We start from the raw sequence: 17,313 nt of genomic DNA on the forward strand, positions 1-17,313 counted from the left end.
TCGGCACTCCTGAAACATTAACGCCTTGTTGCTTGCGACAGTTAACCCAGCCATTAACACGTCTTGTCTTTTTATTTCCCATCTCCAGCCAGCCAGCCAGGCAGGCAGCCGAGCCACAGCCAGCATCTGCAGTATTTTCTTTTGATTGGTCTTGCCTGCTGTGGAAGGAATGTTTAAACACGAGCTGCTGATTGTCAGCACCTCACCTCTTTCTCGATTGTCTGTTGCAATCTCACTCACTCACTCACTCACTCACTCACTCACTCACTGTGAGACACGTCACGTCACGTCCCTAGTTTACCTTAAAGAGGTTTCCTTCCACGGCAGTTCGTTAGTGACGGAGAATGAGTGACGTAGGTCCGTTGAGACCCAACCCTCTCCCATCTGATTGGTGGCCTACTGGCAAAGTTACCAATCTGTCACGCAGTCCGAGCAAGAAAGGAGAAAACGGCAACTTCTTTCAACTGATCCACTGTTGCAATTAGAAACGGTGGCAAAAATGTGCCCAGAACGGCAGTGCTGCGAGACTGCTTTAAACACAGTCAGGCAGAGAAAAAAGAAGGAGGGCAAACAGGACCCAAGATCAATTCGCATCGAGCGCGGTATCGCTTCTCGGCCTTTTGGCTAAGATCAAGTGGTCAAGTGGGGGAAGGCAACCATTTGGAGCCTTCCTGCCATTGTATGCCGGGGGGATGCAGTCAGGGAGAAATCCCCTCGGGCAGAGTGTAGAGCTTTGGCTTGTAGAGCTTTGGCTTGATGTCATGTCACTGCAAGGAATCTGGAATGAATCTGTAAGGCAATAAGGCACCCCAGAGTGTCAGAAAAAAAAAAAAAAAATCTGTTCTTATCAGTTTAATATCTGATACGTCCCCTATCTGGGGACCATATATTAAATTGATTTTTGGAACAGGGAGATGGAATAGGGGCTTGCTCCGTCCACTCCACGCATCGACCCAGTATTGCAGTGTCTCTGGGAACGGTGCACCTCCCTGTGGGGAGATATTCAAAAAGAAAAACAGCTCGTTCCCAGCGTCTCTGTACATGTGTGTGTGTGTATGTATTATTAGTGAGAATAAAGCATATATATTGCACTGACTTTCTCAGCTCAGTGGTATCTTTTTCTTCTCCTGGGCTGAGTGCCGCTCGCACGCACGCACGCACGCACGCACGCAGCCAGCGATATAATTGAAACTGCAAAATAACTGGACGTCCAGCTTGAGAGACAGCTTTCAATTGCAATAGGCGTTTCCGAAACATTAACTCCTCGTTTCTTTCGGGGGAGGAGCAGCTTGAGAGACAGCTTTCAATTGCAATCGGCACTCCTGAAACATTAACGCCTTGTTGCTTGCGACAGTTAACCCAGCCATTAACATGACAACGGACAGGGCCCAGTCAGGGAGCAGCTTGAGAGACAGCTTTCAATCGGCACTCCTGAAACATTAACGCCTTGTTGCTTGCGACAGTTAACCCAGCCATTAACATGACAACGGACAGGGCCCAGTGAGGGAGCAGCTTGAGAGACAGCTTTCAATCGGCACTTCCGAAACATTAACGCCTCGTTTCTTTCGGGGGAGGAGCAGCTTGAGAGACAGCTTTCAATTGCAATCGGCACTCCTGAAACATTAACGCCTTGTTGCTTGCGACAGTTAACCCAGCCATTAACACGTCTTGTCTTTTTATTTCCCATCTCCAGCCAGCCAGCCAGGCAGGCAGCCGAGCCACAGCCAGCATCTGCAGTATTTTCTTTTGATTGGTCTTGCCTGCTGTGGAAGGAATGTTTAAACACGAGCTGCTGATTGTCAGCACCTCACCTCTTTCTCGATTGTCTGTTGCAATCTCACTCACTCACTCACTCACTCACTCACTCACTGTGAGACACGTCACGTCACGTCCCTAGTTTACCTTAAAGAGGTTTCCTTCCACGGCAGTTCGTTAGTGACGGAGAATGAGTGACGTAGGTCCGTTGAGACCCAACCCTCTCCCATCTGATTGGTGGCCTACTGGCAAAGTTACCAATCTGTCACGCAGTCCGAGCAAGAAAGGAGAAAACGGCAACTTCTTTCAACTGATCCACTGTTGCAATTAGAAACGGTGGCAAAAATGTGCCCAGAACGGCAGTGCTGCGAGACTGCTTTAAACACAGTCAGGCAGAGAAAAAAGAAGGAGGGCAAACAGGACCCAAGATCAATTCGCATCGAGCGCGGTATCGCTTCTCGGCCTTTTGGCTAAGATCAAGTGGTCAAGTGGGGGAAGGCAAGCATTTGGAGCCTTCCTGCCATTGTATGCCGGGGGGATGCAGTCAGGGAGAAATCCCCTCGGGCAGAGTGTAGAGCTTTGGCTTGTAGAGCTTTGGCTTGATGTAATGTCACTGCAAGGAATCTGGAATGAATCTGTAAGGCAATAAGGCACCCCAGAGTGTCAGAAAAAAAAAAAAAAAAAAAAAATCTGTTCTTATCAGTTTAATATCTGATACGTCCCCTATCTGGGGACCATATATTAAATTGATTTTTGGAACAGGGAGATGGAATAGGGGCTTGCTCCGTCCACTCCACGCATCGACCCAGTATTGCAGTGTCTCTGGGAACGGTGCACCTCCCTGTGGGGAGATATTCAAAAAGAAAAACAGCTCGTTCCCAGCGTCTCTGTACATGTGTGTGTGTGTATGTATTATTAGTGAGAATAAAGCATATATATTGCACTGACTTTCTCAGCTCAGTGGTATCTTTTTCTTCTCCTGGGCTGAGTGCCGCTCGCACGCACGCACGCACGCACGCACGCAGCCAGCGATATAATTGAAACTGCAAAATAACTGGACGTCCAGCTTGAGAGACAGCTTTCAATTGCAATAGGCGTTTCCGAAACATTAACTCCTCGTTTCTTTCGGGGGAGGAGCAGCTTGAGAGACAGCTTTCAATTGCAATCGGCACTCCTGAAACATTAACGCCTTGTTGCTTGCGACAGTTAACCCAGCCATTAACATGACAACGGACAGGGCCCAGTCAGGGAGCAGCTTGAGAGACAGCTTTCAATCGGCACTCCTGAAACATTAACGCCTTGTTGCTTGCGACAGTTAACCCAGCCATTAACATGACAACGGACAGGGCCCAGTGAGGGAGCAGCTTGAGAGACAGCTTTCAATCGGCACTTCCGAAACATTAACGCCTCGTTTCTTTCGGGGGAGGAGCAGCTTGAGAGACAGCTTTCAATTGCAATCGGCACTCCTGAAACATTAACGCCTTGTTGCTTGCGACAGTTAACCCAGCCATTAACACGTCTTGTCTTTTTATTTCCCATCTCCAGCCAGCCAGCCAGGCAGGCAGCCGAGCCACAGCCAGCATCTGCAGTATTTTCTTTTGATTGGTCTTGCCTGCTGTGGAAGGAATGTTTAAACACGAGCTGCTGATTGTCAGCACCTCACCTCTTTCTCGATTGTCTGTTGCAATCTCACTCACTCACTCACTCACTCACTCACTCACTGTGAGACACGTCACGTCACGTCCCTAGTTTACCTTAAAGAGGTTTCCTTCCACGGCAGTTCGTTAGTGACGGAGAATGAGTGACGTAGGTCCGTTGAGACCCAACCCTCTCCCATCTGATTGGTGGCCTACTGGCAAAGTTACCAATCTGTCACGCAGTCCGAGCAAGAAAGGAGAAAACGGCAACTTCTTTCAACTGATCCACTGTTGCAATTAGAAACGGTGGCAAAAATGTGCCCAGAACGGCAGTGCTGCGAGACTGCTTTAAACACAGTCAGGCAGAGAAAAAAGAAGGAGGGCAAACAGGACCCAAGATCAATTCGCATCGAGCGCGGTATCGCTTCTCGGCCTTTTGGCTAAGATCAAGTGGTCAAGTGGGGGAAGGCAACCATTTGGAGCCTTCCTGCCATTGTATGCCGGGGGGATGCAGTCAGGGAGAAATCCCCTCGGGCAGAGTGTAGAGCTTTGGCTTGATGTAATGTCACTGCAAGGAATCTGGAATGAATCTGTAAGGCAATAAGGCACCCCAGAGTGTCAGAAAAAAAAAAAAAAAAAAAAAAAATCTGTTCTTATCAGTTTAATATCTGATACGTCCCCTATCTGGGGACCATATATTAAATTGATTTTTGGAACAGGGAGATGGAATAGGGGCTTGCTCCGTCCACTCCACGCATCGACCCAGTATTGCAGTGTCTCTGGGAACGGTGCACCTCCCTGTGGGGAGATATTCAAAAAGAAAAACAGCTCGTTCCCAGCGTCTCTGTACATGTGTGTGTGTGTATGTATTATTAGTGAGAATAAAGCATATATATTGCACTGACTTTCTCAGCTCAGTGGTATCTTTTTCTTCTCCTGGGCTGAGTGCCGCTCGCACGCACGCACGCACGCACGCACGCAGCCAGCGATATAATTGAAACTGCAAAATAACTGGACGTCCAGCTTGAGAGACAGCTTTCAATTGCAATAGGCGTTTCCGAAACATTAACTCCTCGTTTCTTTCGGGGGAGGAGCAGCTTGAGAGACAGCTTTCAATTGCAATCGGCACTCCTGAAACATTAACGCCTTGTTGCTTGCGACAGTTAACCCAGCCATTAACATGACAACGGACAGGGCCCAGTCAGGGAGCAGCTTGAGAGACAGCTTTCAATCGGCACTCCTGAAACATTAACGCCTTGTTGCTTGCGACAGTTAACCCAGCCATTAACATGACAACGGACAGGGCCCAGTGAGGGAGCAGCTTGAGAGACAGCTTTCAATCGGCACTTCCGAAACATTAACGCCTCGTTTCTTTCGGGGGAGGAGCAGCTTGAGAGACAGCTTTCAATTGCAATCGGCACTCCTGAAACATTAACGCCTTGTTGCTTGCGACAGTTAACCCAGCCATTAACACGTCTTGTCTTTTTATTTCCCATCTCCAGCCAGCCAGCCAGGCAGGCAGCCGAGCCACAGCCAGCATCTGCAGTATTTTCTTTTGATTGGTCTTGCCTGCTGTGGAAGGAATGTTTAAACACGAGCTGCTGATTGTCAGCACCTCACCTCTTTCTCGATTGTCTGTTGCAATCTCACTCACTCACTCACTCACTCACTCACTCACTGTGAGACACGTCACGTCACGTCCCTAGTTTACCTTAAAGAGGTTTCCTTCCACGGCAGTTCGTTAGTGACGGAGAATGAGTGACGTAGGTCCGTTGAGACCCAACCCTCTCCCATCTGATTGGTGGCCTACTGGCAAAGTTACCAATCTGTCACGCAGTCCGAGCAAGAAAGGAGAAAACGGCAACTTCTTTCAACTGATCCACTGTTGCAATTAGAAACGGTGGCAAAAATGTGCCCAGAACGGCAGTGCTGCGAGACTGCTTTAAACACAGTCAGGCAGAGAAAAAAGAAGGAGGGCAAACAGGACCCAAGATCAATTCGCATCGAGCGCGGTATCGCTTCTCGGCCTTTTGGCTAAGATCAAGTGGTCAAGTGGGGGAAGGCAACCATTTGGAGCCTTCCTGCCATTGTATGCCGGGGGGATGCAGTCAGGGAGAAATCCCCTCGGGCAGAGTGTAGAGCTTTGGCTTGATGTAATGTCACTGCAAGGAATCTGGAATGAATCTGTAAGGCAATAAGGCACCCCAGAGTGTCAGAAAAAAAAAAAAAAAAAAAAAAAAAAAAAATCTGTTCTTATCAGTTTAATATCTGATACGTCCCCTATCTGGGGACCATATATTAAATTGATTTTTGGAACAGGGAGATGGAATAGGGGCTTGCTCCGTCCACTCCACGCATCGACCCAGTATTGCAGTGTCTCTGGGAACGGTGCACCTCCCTGTGGGGAGATATTCAAAAAGAAAAACAGCTCGTTCCCAGCGTCTCTGTACATGTGTGTGTGTGTATGTATTATTAGTGAGAATAAAGCATATATATTGCACTGACTTTCTCAGCTCAGTGGTATCTTTTTCTTCTCCTGGGCTGAGTGCCGCTCGCACGCACGCACGCACGCACGCACGCAGCCAGCGATATAATTGAAACTGCAAAATAACTGGACGTCCAGCTTGAGAGACAGCTTTCAATTGCAATAGGCGTTTCCGAAACATTAACTCCTCGTTTCTTTCGGGGGAGGAGCAGCTTGAGAGACAGCTTTCAATTGCAATCGGCACTCCTGAAACATTAACGCCTTGTTGCTTGCGACAGTTAACCCAGCCATTAACATGACAACGGACAGGGCCCAGTCAGGGAGCAGCTTGAGAGACAGCTTTCAATCGGCACTCCTGAAACATTAACGCCTTGTTGCTTGCGACAGTTAACCCAGCCATTAACATGACAACGGACAGGGCCCAGTGAGGGAGCAGCTTGAGAGACAGCTTTCAATCGGCACTTCCGAAACATTAACGCCTCGTTTCTTTCGGGGGAGGAGCAGCTTGAGAGACAGCTTTCAATTGCAATCGGCACTCCTGAAACATTAACGCCTTGTTGCTTGCGACAGTTAACCCAGCCATTAACACGTCTTGTCTTTTTATTTCCCATCTCCAGCCAGCCAGCCAGGCAGGCAGCCGAGCCACAGCCAGCATCTGCAGTATTTTCTTTTGATTGGTCTTGCCTGCTGTGGAAGGAATGTTTAAACACGAGCTGCTGATTGTCAGCACCTCACCTCTTTCTCGATTGTCTGTTGCAATCTCACTCACTCACTCACTCACTCACTCACTCACTGTGAGACACGTCACGTCACGTCCCTAGTTTACCTTAAAGAGGTTTCCTTCCACGGCAGTTCGTTAGTGACGGAGAATGAGTGACGTAGGTCCGTTGAGACCCAACCCTCTCCCATCTGATTGGTGGCCTACTGGCAAAGTTACCAATCTGTCACGCAGTCCGAGCAAGAAAGGAGAAAACGGCAACTTCTTTCAACTGATCCACTGTTGCAATTAGAAACGGTGGCAAAAATGTGCCCAGAACGGCAGTGCTGCGAGACTGCTTTAAACACAGTCAGGCAGAGAAAAAAGAAGGAGGGCAAACAGGACCCAAGATCAATTCGCATCGAGCGCGGTATCGCTTCTCGGCCTTTTGGCTAAGATCAAGTGGTCAAGTGGGGGAAGGCAACCATTTGGAGCCTTCCTGCCATTGTATGCCGGGGGGATGCAGTCAGGGAGAAATCCCCTCGGGCAGAGTGTAGAGCTTTGGCTTGTAGAGCTTTGGCTTGATGTAATGTCACTGCAAGGAATCTGGAATGAATCTGTAAGGCAATAAGGCACCCCAGAGTGTCAGAAAAAAAAAAAAAAAAAAAAAAAAAAATCTGTTCTTATCAGTTTAATATCTGATACGTCCCCTATCTGGGGACCATATATTAAATTGATTTTTGGAACAGGGAGATGGAATAGGGGCTTGCTCCGTCCACTCCACGCATCGACCCAGTATTGCAGTGTCTCTGGGAACGGTGCACCTCCGTGTGGGGAGATATTCAAAAAGAAAAACAGCTCGTTCCCAGCGTCTCTGTACATGTGTGTGTGTGTATGTATTATTAGTGAGAATAAAGCATATATATTGCACTGACTTTCTCAGCTCAGTGGTATCTTTTTCTTCTCCTGGGCTGAGTGCCGCTCGCACGCACACACGCACGCACGCACGCACGCAGCCAGCGATATAATTGAAACTGCAAAATAACTGGACGTCCAGCTTGAGAGACAGCTTTCAATTGCAATAGGCGTTTCCGAAACATTAACTCCTCGTTTCTTTCGGGGGAGGAGCAGCTTGAGAGACAGCTTTCAATTGCAATCGGCACTCCTGAAACATTAACGCCTTGTTGCTTGCGACAGTTAACCCAGCCATTAACATGACAACGGACAGGGCCCAGTCAGGGAGCAGCTTGAGAGACAGCTTTCAATCGGCACTCCTGAAACATTAACGCCTTGTTGCTTGCGACAGTTAACCCAGCCATTAACATGACAACGGACAGGGCCCAGTGAGGGAGCAGCTTGAGAGACAGCTTTCAATCGGCACTTCCGAAACATTAACGCCTCGTTTCTTTCGGGGGAGGAGCAGCTTGAGAGACAGCTTTCAATTGCAATCGGCACTCCTGAAACATTAACGCCTTGTTGCTTGCGACAGTTAACCCAGCCATTAACACGTCTTGTCTTTTTATTTCCCATCTCCAGCCAGCCAGCCAGGCAGGCAGCCGAGCCACAGCCAGCATCTGCAGTATTTTCTTTTGATTGGTCTTGCCTGCTGTGGAAGGAATGTTTAAACACGAGCTGCTGATTGTCAGCACCTCACCTCTTTCTCGATTGTCTGTTGCAATCTCACTCACTCACTCACTCACTCACTCACTCACTGTGAGACACGTCACGTCACGTCCCTAGTTTACCTTAAAGAGGTTTCCTTCCACGGCAGTTCGTTAGTGACGGAGAATGAGTGACGTAGGTCCGTTGAGACCCAACCCTCTCCCATCTGATTGGTGGCCTACTGGCAAAGTTACCAATCTGTCACGCAGTCCGAGCAAGAAAGGAGAAAACGGCAACTTCTTTCAACTGATCCACTGTTGCAATTAGAAACGGTGGCAAAAATGTGCCCAGAACGGCAGTGCTGCGAGACTGCTTTAAACACAGTCAGGCAGAGAAAAAAGAAGGAGGGCAAACAGGACCCAAGATCAATTCGCATCGAGCGCGGTATCGCTTCTCGGCCTTTTGGCTAAGATCAAGTGGTCAAGTGGGGGAAGGCAACCATTTGGAGCCTTCCTGCCATTGTATGCCGGGGGGATGCAGTCAGGGAGAAATCCCCTCGGGCAGAGTGTAGAGCTTTGGCTTGTAGAGCTTTGGCTTGATGTAATGTCACTGTAAGGAATCTGGAATGAATCTGTAAGGCAATAAGGCACCCCAGAGTGTCAGAAAAAAAAAAAAAAAAAAAAAAAAAAATCTGTTCTTATCAGTTTAATATCTAATACGTCCCCTATCTGGGGACCATATATTAAATTGATTTTTGGAACAGGGAGATGGAATAGGGGCTTGCTCCGTCCACTCCACGCATCGACCCAGTATTGCAGTGTCTCTGGGAACGGTGCACCTCCCTGTGGGGAGATATTCAAAAAGAAAAACAGCTCGTTCCCAGCGTCTCTGTACATGTGTGTGTGTGTATGTATTATTAGTGAGAATAAAGCATATATATTGCACTGACTTTCTCAGCTCAGTGGTATCTTTTTCTTCTCCTGGGCTGAGTGCCGCTCGCACGCACGCACGCACGCACGCACGCAGCCAGCGATATAATTGAAACTGCAAAATAACTGGACGTCCAGCTTGAGAGACAGCTTTCAATTGCAATAGGCGTTTCCGAAACATTAACTCCTCGTTTCTTTCGGGGGAGGAGCAGCTTGAGAGACAGCTTTCAATTGCAATCGGCACTCCTGAAACATTAACGCCTTGTTGCTTGCGACAGTTAACCCAGCCATTAACATGACAACGGACAGGGCCCAGTCAGGGAGCAGCTTGAGAGACAGCTTTCAATCGGCACTCCTGAAACATTAACGCCTTGTTGCTTGCGACAGTTAACCCAGCCATTAACATGACAACGGACAGGGCCCAGTGAGGGAGCAGCTTGAGAGACAGCTTTCAATCGGCACTTCCGAAACATTAACGCCTCGTTTCTTTCGGGGGAGGAGCAGCTTGAGAGACAGCTTTCAATTGCAATCGGCACTCCTGAAACATTAACGCCTTGTTGCTTGCGACAGTTAACCCAGCCATTAACACGTCTTGTCTTTTTATTTCCCATCTCCAGCCAGCCAGCCAGGCAGGCAGCCGAGCCACAGCCAGCATCTGCAGTATTTTCTTTTGATTGGTCTTGCCTGCTGTGGAAGGAATGTTTAAACACGAGCTGCTGATTGTCAGCACCTCACCTCTTTCTCGATTGTCTGTTGCAATCTCACTCACTCACTCACTCACTCACTCACTCACTGTGAGACACGTCACGTCACGTCCCTAGTTTACCTTAAAGAGGTTTCCTTCCACGGCAGTTCGTTAGTGACGGAGAATGAGTGACGTAGGTCCGTTGAGACCCAACCCTCTCCCATCTGATTGGTGGCCTACTGGCAAAGTTACCAATCTGTCACGCAGTCCGAGCAAGAAAGGAGAAAACGGCAACTTCTTTCAACTGATCCACTGTTGCAATTAGAAACGGTGGCAAAAATGTGCCCAGAACGGCAGTGCTGCGAGACTGCTTTAAACACAGTCAGGCAGAGAAAAAAGAAGGAGGGCAAACAGGACCCAAGATCAATTCGCATCGAGCGCGGTATCGCTTCTCGGCCTTTTGGCTAAGATCAAGTGGTCAAGTGGGGGAAGGCAACCATTTGGAGCCTTCCTGCCATTGTATGCCGGGGGGATGCAGTCAGGGAGAAATCCCCTCGGGCAGATTGTAGAGCTTTGGCTTGTAGAGCTTTGGCTTGATGTAATGTCACTGCAAGGAATCTGGAATGAATCTGTAAGGCAATAAGGCACCCCAGAGTGTCAGAAAAAAAAAAAAAAAAAAAAAAAAAAAAAAAAAAAAAATCTGTTCTTATCAGTTTAATATCTGATACGTCCCCTATCTGGGGACCATATATTAAATTGATTTTTGGAACAGGGAGATGGAATAGGGGCTTGCTCCGTCCACTCCACGCATCGACCCAGTATTGCAGTGTCTCTGGGAACGGTGCACCTCCCTGTGGGGAGATATTCAAAAAGAAAAACAGCTCGTTCCCAGCGTCTCTGTACATGTGTGTGTGTGTATGTATTATTAGTGAGAATAAAGCATATATATTGCACTGACTTTCTCAGCTCAGTGGTATCTTTTTCTTCTCCTGGGCTGAGTGCCGCTCGCACGCACGCACGCACGCACGCACGCAGCCAGCGATATAATTGAAACTGCAAAATAACTGGACGTCCAGCTTGAGAGACAGCTTTCAATTGCAATAGGCGTTTCCGAAACATTAACTCCTCGTTTCTTTCGGGGGAGGAGCAGCTTGAGAGACAGCTTTCAATTGCAATCGGCACTCCTGAAACATTAACGCCTTGTTGCTTGCGACAGTTAACCCAGCCATTAACATGACAACGGACAGGGCCCAGTCAGGGAGCAGCTTGAGAGACAGCTTTCAATCGGCACTCCTGAAACATTAACGCCTTGTTGCTTGCGACAGTTAACCCAGCCATTAACATGACAACGGACAGGGCCCAGTGAGGGAGCAGCTTGAGAGACAGCTTTCAATCGGCACTTCCGAAACATTAACGCCTCGTTTCTTTCGGGGGAGGAGCAGCTTGAGAGACAGCTTTCAATTGCAATCGGCACTCCTGAAACATTAACGCCTTGTTGCTTGCGACAGTTAACCCAGCCATTAACACGTCTTGTCTTTTTATTTCCCATCTCCAGCCAGCCAGCCAGGCAGGCAGCCGAGCCACAGCCAGCATCTGCAGTATTTTCTTTTGATTGGTCTTGCCTGCTGTGGAAGGAATGTTTAAACACGAGCTGCTGATTGTCAGCACCTCACCTCTTTCTCGATTGTCTGTTGCAATCTCACTCACTCACTCACTCACTCACTCACTCACTGTGAGACACGTCACGTCACGTCCCTAGTTTACCTTAAAGAGGTTTCCTTCCACGGCAGTTCGTTAGTGACGGAGAATGAGTGACGTAGGTCCGTTGAGACCCAACCCTCTCCCATCTGATTGGTGGCCTACTGGCAAAGTTACCAATCTGTCACGCAGTCCGAGCAAGAAAGGAGAAAACGGCAACTTCTTTCAACTGATCCACTGTTGCAATTAGAAACGGTGGCAAAAATGTGCCCAGAACGGCAGTGCTGCGAGACTGCTTTAAACACAGTCAGGCAGAGAAAAAAGAAGGAGGGCAAACAGGACCCAAGATCAATTCGCATCGAGCGCGGTATCGCTTCTCGGCCTTTTGGCTAAGATCAAGTGGTCAAGTGGGGGAAGGCAACCATTTGGAGCCTTCCTGCCATTGTATGCCGGGGGGATGCAGTCAGGGAGAAATCCCCTCGGGCAGAGTGTAGAGCTTTGGCTTGTAGAGCTTTGGCTTGATGTAATGTCACTGCAAGGAATCTGGAATGAATCTGTAAGGCAATAAGGCACCCCAGAGTGTCAGAAAAAAAAAAAAAAAATCTGTTCTTATCAGTTTAATATCTGATACGTCCCCTATCTGGGGACCATATATTAAATTGATTTTTGGAACAGGGAGATGGAATAGGGGCTTGCTCCGTCCACTCCACGCATCGACCCAGTATTGCAGTGTCTCTGGGAACGGTGCACCTCCCTGTGGGGAGATATTCAAAAAGAAAAACAGCTCGTTCCCAGCGTCTCTGTACATGTGTGTGTGTGTATGTATTATTAGTGAGAATAAAGCATATATATTGCACTGACTTTCTCAGCTCAGTGGTATCTTTTTCTTCTCCTGGGCTGAGTGCCGCTCGCACGCACGCACGCACGCACGCACGCAGCCAGCGATATAATTGAAACTGCAAAATAACTGGACGTCCAGCTTGAGAGACAGCTTTCAATTGCAATAGGCGTTTCCGAAACATTAACTCCTCGTTTCTTTCGGGGGAGGAGCAGCTTGAGAGACAGCTTTCAATTGCAATCGGCACTCCTGAAACATTAACGCCTTGTTGCTTGCGACAGTTAACCCAGCCATTAACATGACAACGGACAGGGCCCAGTCAGGGAGCAGCTTGAGAGACAGCTTTCAATCGGCACTCCTGAAACATTAACGCCTTGTTGCTTGCGACAGTTAACCCAGCCATTAACATGACAACGGACAGGGCCCAGTGAGGGAGCAGCTTGAGAGACAGCTTTCAATCGGCACTTCCGAAACATTAACGCCTCGTTTCTTTCGGGGGAGGAGCAGCTTGAGAGACAGCTTTCAATTGCAATCGGCACTCCTGAAACATTAACGCCTTGTTGCTTGCGACAGTTAACCCAGCCATTAACACGTCTTGTCTTTTTATTTCCCATCTCCAGCCAGCCAGCCAGGCAGGCAGCCGAGCCACAGCCAGCATCTGCAGTATTTTCTTTTGATTGGTCTTGCCTGCTGTGGAAGGAATGTTTAAACACGAGCTGCTGATTGTCAGCACCTCACCTCTTTCTCGATTGTCTGTTGCAATCTCACTCACTCACTCACTCACTCACTGTGAGACACGTCACGTCACGTCCCTAGTTTACCTTAAAGAGGTTTCCTTCCACGGCAGTTCGTTAGTGACGGAGAATGAGTGACGTAGGTCCGTTGAGACCCAACCCTCTCCCATCTGATTGGTGGCCTACTGGCAAAGTTACCAATCTGTCACGCAGTCCGAGCAAGAAAGGAGAAAACGGCAACTTCTTTCAACTGATCCACTGTTGCAATTAGAAACGGTGGCAAAAATGTGCCCAGAACGGCAGTGCTGCGAGACTGCTTTAAACACAGTCAGGCAGAGAAAAAAGAAGGAGGGCAAACAGGACCCAAGATCAATTCGCATCGAGCGCGGTATCGCTTCTCGGCCTTTTGGCTAAGATCAAGTGGTCAAGTGGGGGAAGGCAACCATTTGGAGCCTTCCTGCCATTGTATGCCGGGGGGATGCAGTCAGGGAGAAATCCCCTCGGGCAGAGTGTAGAGCTTTGGCTTGTAGAGCTTTGGCTTGATGTAATGTCACTGCAAGGAATCTGGAATGAATCTGTAAGGCAATAAGGCACCCCAGAGTGTCAGAAAAAAAAAAAAAAAAAAAAAAAAAAAAAAAAAAAAAAAAAAATCTGTTCTTATCAGTTTAATATCTGATACGTCCCCTATCTGGGGACCATATATTAAATTGATTTTTGGAACAGGGAGATGGAATAGGGGCTTGCTCCGTCCACTCCACGCATCGACCCAGTATTGCAGTGTCTCTGGGAACGGTGCACCTCCCTGTGGGGAGATATTCAAAAAGAAAAACAGCTCGTTCCCAGCGTCTCTGTACATGTGTGTGTGTGTATGTATTATTAGTGAGAATAAAGCATATATATTGCACTGACTTTCTCAGCTCAGTGGTATCTTTTTCTTCTCCTGGGCTGAGTGCCGCTCGCACGCACGCACGCACGCACGCACGCAGCCAGCGATATAATTGAAACTGCAAAATAACTGGACGTCCAGCTTGAGAGACAGCTTTCAATTGCAATAGGCGTTTCCGAAACATTAACTCCTCGTTTCTTTCGGGGGAGGAGCAGCTTGAGAGACAGCTTTCAATTGCAATCGGCACTCCTGAAACATTAACGCCTTGTTGCTTGCGACAGTTAACCCAGCCATTAACATGACAACGGACAGGGCCCAGTCAGGGAGCAGCTTGAGAGACAGCTTTCAATCGGCACTCCTGAAACATTAACGCCTTGTTGCTTGCGACAGTTAACCCAGCCATTAACATGACAACGGACAGGGCCCAGTGAGGGAGCAGCTTGAGAGACAGCTTTCAATCGGCACTTCCGAAACATTAACGCCTCGTTTCTTTCGGGGGAGGAGCAGCTTGAGAGACAGCTTTCAATTGCAATCGGCACTCCTGAAACATTAACGCCTTGTTGCTTGCGACAGTTAACCCAGCCATTAACACGTCTTGTCTTTTTATTTCCCATCTCCAGCCAGCCAGCCAGGCAGGCAGCCGAGCCACAGCCAGCATCTGCAGTATTTTCTTTTGATTGGTCTTGCCTGCTGTGGAAGGAATGTTTAAACACGAGCTGCTGATTGTCAGCACCTCACCTCTTTCTCGATTGTCTGTTGCAATCTCACTCACTCACTCACTCACTCACTCACTCACTGTGAGACACGTCACGTCACGTCCCTAGTTTACCTTAAAGAGGTTTCCTTCCACGGCAGTTCGTTAGTGACGGAGAATGAGTGACGTAGGTCCGTTGAGACCCAACCCTCTCCCATCTGATTGGTGGCCTACTGGCAAAGTTACCAATCTGTCACGCAGTCCGAGCAAGAAAGGAGAAAACGGCAACTTCTTTCAACTGATCCACTGTTGCAATTAGAAACGGTGGCAAAAATGTGCCCAGAACGGCAGTGCTGCGAGACTGCTTTAAACACAGTCAGGCAGAGAAAAAAGAAGGAGGGCAAACAGGACCCAAGATCAATTCGCATCGAGCGCGGTATCGCTTCTCGGCCTTTTGGCTAAGATCAAGTGGTCAAGTGGGGGAAGGCAACCATTTGGAGCCTTCCTGCCATTGTATGCCGGGGGGATGCAGTCAGGGAGAAATCCCCTCGGGCAGAGTGTAGAGCTTTGGCTTGTAGAGCTTTGGCTTGATGTAATGTCACTGCAAGGAATCTGGAATGAATCTGTAAGGCAATAAGGCACCCCAGAGTGTCAGAAAAAAAAAAAAAAAAATCTGTTCTTATCAGTTTAATATCTGATACGTCCCCTATCTGGGGACCATATATTAAATTGATTTTTGGAACAGGGAGATGGAATAGGGGCTTGCTCCGTCCACTCCACGCATCGACCCAGTATTGCAGTGTCTCTGGGAACGGTGCACCTCCCTGTGGGGAGATATTCAAAAAGAAAAACAGCTCGTTCCCAGCGTCTCTGTACATGTGTGTGTGTGTATGTATTATTAGTGAGAATAAAGCATATATATTGCACTGACTTTCTCAGCTCAGTGGTATCTTTTTCTTCTCCTGGGCTGAGTGCCGCTCGCACGCACGCACGCACGCACGCACGCAGCCAGCGATATAATTGAAACTGCAAAATAACTGGACGTCCAGCTTGAGAGACAGCTTTCAATTGCAATAGGCGTTTCCGAAACATTAACTCCTCGTTTCTTTCGGGGGAGGAGCAGCTTGAGAGACAGCTTTCAATTGCAATCGGCACTCCTGAAACATTAACGCCTTGTTGCTTGCGACAGTTAACCCAGCCATTAACATGACAACGGACAGGGCCCAGTCAGGGAGCAGCTTGAGAGACAGCTTTCAATCGGCACTCCTGAAACATTAACGCCTTGTTGCTTGCGACAGTTAACCCAGCCATTAACATGACAACGGACAGGGCCCAGTGAGGGAGCAGCTTGAGAGACAGCTTTCAATCGGCACTTCCGAAACATTAACGCCTCGTTTCTTTCGGGGGAGGAGCAGCTTGAGAGACAGCTTTCAATTGCAATCGGCACTCCTGAAACATTAACGCCTTGTTGCTTGCGACAGTTAACCCAGCCATTAACACGTCTTGTCTTTTTATTTCCCATCTCCAGCCAGCCAGCCAGGCAGGCAGCCGAGCCACAGCCAGCATCTGCAGTATTTTCTTTTGATTGGTCTTGCCTGCTGTGGAAGGAATGTTTAAACACGAGCTGCTGATTGTCAGCACCTCACCTCTTTCTCGATTGTCTGTTGCAATCTCACTCACTCACTCACTCACTCACTCACTCACTGTGAGACACGTCACGTCACGTCCCTAGTTTACCTTAAAGAGGTTTCCTTCCACGGCAGTTCGTTAGTGACGGAGAATGAGTGACGTAGGTCCGTTGAGACCCAACCCTCTCCCATCTGATTGGTGGCCTACTGGCAAAGTTACCAATCTGTCACGCAGTCCGAGCAAGAAAGGAGAAAACGGCAACTTCTTTCAACTGATCCACTGTTGCAATTAGAAACGGTGGCAAAAATGTGCCCAGAACGGCAGTGCTGCGAGACTGCTTTAAACACAGTCAGGCAGAGAAAAAAGAAGGAGGGCAAACAGGACCCAAGATCAATTCGCATCGAGCGCGGTATCGCTTCTCGGCCTTTTGGCTAAGATCAAGTGGTCAAGTGGGGGAAGGCAACCATTTGGAGCCTTCCTGCCATTGTATGCCGGGGGGATGCAGTCAGGGAGAAATCCCCTCGGGCAGAGTGTCGAGCTTTGGCTTGTAGAGCTTTGGCTTGATGTAATGTAACTGCAAGGAATCTGGAATGAATCTGTAAGGCAATAAGGCACCCCAGGGTGTCAGAAAAAAAAAAAAAAAAAAAATCTGTTCTTATCAGTTTAATATCTGATACGTCCCCTATCTGGGGACCATATATTAAATTGATTTTTGGAACAGGGAGATGGAATAGGGGCTTGCTCCGTCCACTCCACGCATCGACCCAGTATTGCAGTGTCTCTGGGAACGGTGCACCTCCCTGTGGGGAGATATTCAAAAAGAAAAACAGCTCGTTCCCAGCGTCTCTGTACATGTGTGTGTGTGTATGTATTATTAGTGAGAATAAAGCATATATATTGCACTGACTTTCTCAGCTCAGTGGTATCTTTTTCTTCTCCTGGGCTGAGTGCCGCTCGCACGCACGCACGCACGCACGCACGCAGCCAGCGATATAATTGAAACTGCAAAATAACTGGACGTCCAGCTTGAGAGACAGCTTTCAA

The 17,313-nt window shown here is 48.4% G+C and overlaps 11 pseudogenes; all 11 read left to right on the forward strand.

Moving 5' to 3' along the window:
- Window positions 1-787: 787 nt before the first annotated feature.
- LOC137328333 (U2 spliceosomal RNA) lies at window positions 788-990 on the forward strand (annotated as a pseudogene).
- A 1,398-nt stretch (window positions 991-2,388) lies between these two features.
- On the forward strand, window positions 2,389-2,597 carry LOC137328413 (U2 spliceosomal RNA; annotated as a pseudogene).
- Window positions 2,598-3,980: 1,383 nt separating this feature from the next.
- Window positions 3,981-4,191, forward strand: LOC137328440 (U2 spliceosomal RNA; annotated as a pseudogene).
- A 1,383-nt stretch (window positions 4,192-5,574) lies between these two features.
- Window positions 5,575-5,791, forward strand: LOC137328478 (U2 spliceosomal RNA; annotated as a pseudogene).
- Window positions 5,792-7,189: 1,398 nt separating this feature from the next.
- Window positions 7,190-7,403, forward strand: LOC137328534 (U2 spliceosomal RNA; annotated as a pseudogene).
- Window positions 7,404-8,805: 1,402 nt separating this feature from the next.
- On the forward strand, window positions 8,806-9,019 carry LOC137328662 (U2 spliceosomal RNA; annotated as a pseudogene).
- A 1,398-nt stretch (window positions 9,020-10,417) lies between these two features.
- On the forward strand, window positions 10,418-10,642 carry LOC137328533 (U2 spliceosomal RNA; annotated as a pseudogene).
- A 1,398-nt stretch (window positions 10,643-12,040) lies between these two features.
- Window positions 12,041-12,243, forward strand: LOC137328342 (U2 spliceosomal RNA; annotated as a pseudogene).
- Window positions 12,244-13,692: 1,449 nt separating this feature from the next.
- Window positions 13,693-13,863, forward strand: LOC137328605 (U2 spliceosomal RNA; annotated as a pseudogene).
- Window positions 13,864-15,261: 1,398 nt separating this feature from the next.
- Window positions 15,262-15,465, forward strand: LOC137328349 (U2 spliceosomal RNA; annotated as a pseudogene).
- A 1,398-nt stretch (window positions 15,466-16,863) lies between these two features.
- LOC137328372 (U2 spliceosomal RNA) lies at window positions 16,864-17,070 on the forward strand (annotated as a pseudogene).
- The last annotated feature ends 243 nt before the right edge of the window (window positions 17,071-17,313 follow it).

Source organism: Heptranchias perlo, chromosome 12 (genome assembly GCF_035084215.1).
Source record: "Heptranchias perlo isolate sHepPer1 chromosome 12, sHepPer1.hap1, whole genome shotgun sequence".
NCBI lineage: Eukaryota > Metazoa > Chordata > Chondrichthyes > Hexanchiformes > Hexanchidae > Heptranchias > Heptranchias perlo.